A 3148-nucleotide genomic window follows, 5' to 3' on the forward strand; every position below is an offset into this window, starting at 1 on the left:
ATTTGATATTCCTGACAGCTTTATTTCTTTATTGGTTTGAGCCATAACTTTCACACCTGCTGTCTTAATAAAACTTGGCCCACTTTGTGCACAAACTTAGTGAACATCTCACTCGCCTCCAAATATCATCGTCCCAGCAGCCCTGCGTTTACAGCGACGAGAGAAACAAATTTCTCACTGAGAGCAATTATGGTGGCGGCCGTCTTGCTTTTCGGAAAATTGCTCAAACCCCTTTTTCGACCGCAACTAAAGAAATTACCCCAAATAACGACTCAAACTCAATGTATAAGAAGCGGAGAACAGCTATATGCCCTTCTTAAATCTTCTCCAGCATTCGTGCAACGTCACCCTCAACTTATCGGCTCAAAAAGCAAAAGTTCCGTCCGTGCGCGCTTCCGCCGCCACAGTTTCGCACGCGAAAAGGCGCCGCAGGCTGCTGAGCGCGCCTCACTGTCGAACGCCAGCTCCTCCGCTAGCGGCGCTACGCGCGTTTTTCAAAGCGCCCCCTATAGTTCCCGCACGGAGCGTATACTCTCCCCTCAGTCCCCGTCCCTCCTCCTCCTCAAGAGCTGCGCTCAATTCGGGGTAACAGCGGAGCTGTTAAGGTCTATTTTCCACAGTTTCGCGTCCGTGGACAAATAAATCCCGACACCACCCTCTGGAGAGCTACCGCCATCTATGAGCGACGGCGGCAACCCGACAACCAGCAAACCGGTTGGCTGGTTGCCGCCGTTGCGGCGGGACATAGATGGCGGCACATAGCACAGCTCCGCTGCTCTTCCTTCTTCAACAGAGTGGAAAGGCTGAAAGATTTCTCTGTGAGGTTTTGAGGTGTTCCTTGGACCTTAATGTTCGGATCAGCAAACTGATTATTTTCTGTTGAGAATCGTTTTCACCTATGGCTCTCAAAAAGTAATATGCCACAGGAAAGAAAAAGTATGCAGCAATCGAAACGTCGCGTCTTCTAATAAAACCTACCAATCTGTAAGTCCCCCCCCCTTCCAACCATCTAAAAAAAAAAAAAAAAATGCGACAATAACAAAACGTGAAGTAACACAAAACACGAGGGTTGATTGCGCAAGACACGCTTGTCAGATCGCGCGGTGTGTGCCTCTTGTGCGGCGCTTTGAATTCTGATCTCGACCAACTTGCTCGGCACAAAGATTACGAAACTGCCTCGGATTGCCCTTTGCTCGGACGTCTACTCGACAAATTCGTAGGTCGTGCTTGTTGTGTAGTGGTTATCACATCCGCCTAACACGCGGAAGGTCCCAGGTTCGATCCCTGGCAGGCACAATATTTTTCTTTTCTCTTTTTTAGGGGGTGTCGTTTTTTTGGGCAGCAACGTATCCTTTCACCTTATAAAAAATAACCTGCAAATTTATTTTTCCGCAGAACGCAGAAACAGCCTGTGACGTAAAAAAAAAACAAAAAAAAAACATCACTGAGAAATATTTACATCGTTTCTTCACCGCAAAAATAAACTTTGCATCACCGAAAACGCTCAATTTCAACCCAAAGGTAGCGCTAGAAGGCCGAACCAGATGCGAAAGTTTCAGGACGAACCGATCATTTATTCAAAAGTTATAAGTAATTTTTCTGAAACTTTCAAGGGGAAAAAGGTGTAACGGGTTGAAGCTGCGCTAGTTGGTTCCTGACGCTAACGGAAATGGAAAACAGAGTTGTTAATCCAGCGGCGTTTGCATGTGTCTTCGTTTTCTTCGTGTGTATGTTGAGTACCTTTTATTCGTAGTGTGTAGTTTTATTTTTCGCTCAGCTGGGCCATTTCAGTAAGGAAAATGGTGGCTAACGGGTCTCTCGATCACGTAGAACTCTGTGGCGCCAGAAACCGAAAACGGTCAAAAGTAGGCCGCACTTTTTTATAGACATTTTTAGTAAACTCCCTATAACTTTTGAATAAAATATTGGTTCGTGCTGTAACTTTGGCATGTGGCTCGGATCTCTAGCGCTGCCTTTGGGCGGAGAATGAGCTCTCGGTGATGCGTAGTTTAATTTTGCGGGGAAAAAAAAACCCTGTATATTTTTTTTTCAGGGACACACTGTAGTACGCTTAGAAATATTCAATTTTGATATATGATGGACCTTATTAATATAATAGAACGTAAACAACACAAATTGCTGAGCATTAACTCAAAACAATGTGCGACCATAATGAAGAAGCCCTTGCTCCCGTTAAGTGCGAACAGTGTGACTGTATATGCACTAGATCCCTATCACAATCTTGTTCAAATCAGAATCAAAATCAAAACTCGAGCTTGAAATTAAGCTGACTTAGCTTTTGCACTTAATTCTAGAGCAGTTCTTCAGTAATATTCTAAAAACGTAAACAAAATTAAAAAAAAAAAAACACCCGCCACACAATATCCCTGTTCTGCCTGCAAGGGGAGAACCTGAAAAGAAATCTCCTAGCAGCCAATTTTTCCCTAGAAAAGTAGTTCAGCAAAACGTCGGCTAATTACCCTCCTTAGGCTTCAAGGGAGTTTCTAGCCAGGTTCTTTTTTCTAATTTCTACCATCTTCGTGTTTTGCTTTGGACTTCAAAGGGACACTCTATCCAACCCAAGGGAACAACCACAGAAATTATGTCCTGCTTACAAAGGTGGAAATAAAATTGCACCTTTAAGAAGGCGTAAATAGTCTGTCTTATTTTTGCGTATGTCTTTTGAGCTGTTTGTTTTTAATAACGGTCTGACAACTAGCCAAATTTTGAACACTAATAAACTACCATTCCTTTGACGGTTGTCGCATTGGCTTCGCGGCATCCAATAAAGATCAATAAGCGGCGGCGGCTTTGACTCGCGCCTGTTGGCCGACGTCGCTGATCGTTTACTCTTTGAGACTGTGGTGGGCTGTGGCTGAAGCAGTGTGACGCTCTTTTTTTTCTCGAAGATTTTTTAATGACAAAATATTTAGGAATGCAGATTCTTTATTCACCTGACTAGAGACTACGAGGTGAGCCGCGTTTGATCAGCTTCCTGAGATTAATAAGATAAATTCTACTGCAGTACCGTTTCTTACGATTCTCACAAAAACAATCATGTTGACAAGACGAGATATATTATTTTAGGCGGCAGCGGAAAGATGTGAACGTGAAACCGCCCGAATGAACGCAGCTCCAAAACGATCGA

The 3148-nt window shown here is 43.9% G+C and overlaps 1 non-coding gene across 1 annotated transcript; it reads left to right on the forward strand.

Moving 5' to 3' along the window:
• Positions 1-1223: 1223 nt before the first annotated feature.
• Trnav-aac lies at positions 1224-1296 on the forward strand. The gene has a single exon. It is a non-coding gene; the product is annotated as a tRNA-Val (tRNA).
• Positions 1297-3148: the final 1852 nt, after the last annotated feature.

Source organism: Ixodes scapularis, unplaced genomic scaffold (assembly GCF_016920785.2).
Source record: "Ixodes scapularis isolate PalLabHiFi unplaced genomic scaffold, ASM1692078v2 PGA_scaffold8__174_contigs__length_109621045, whole genome shotgun sequence".
Taxonomy (NCBI): Eukaryota; Metazoa; Arthropoda; class Arachnida; order Ixodida; family Ixodidae; genus Ixodes; species Ixodes scapularis.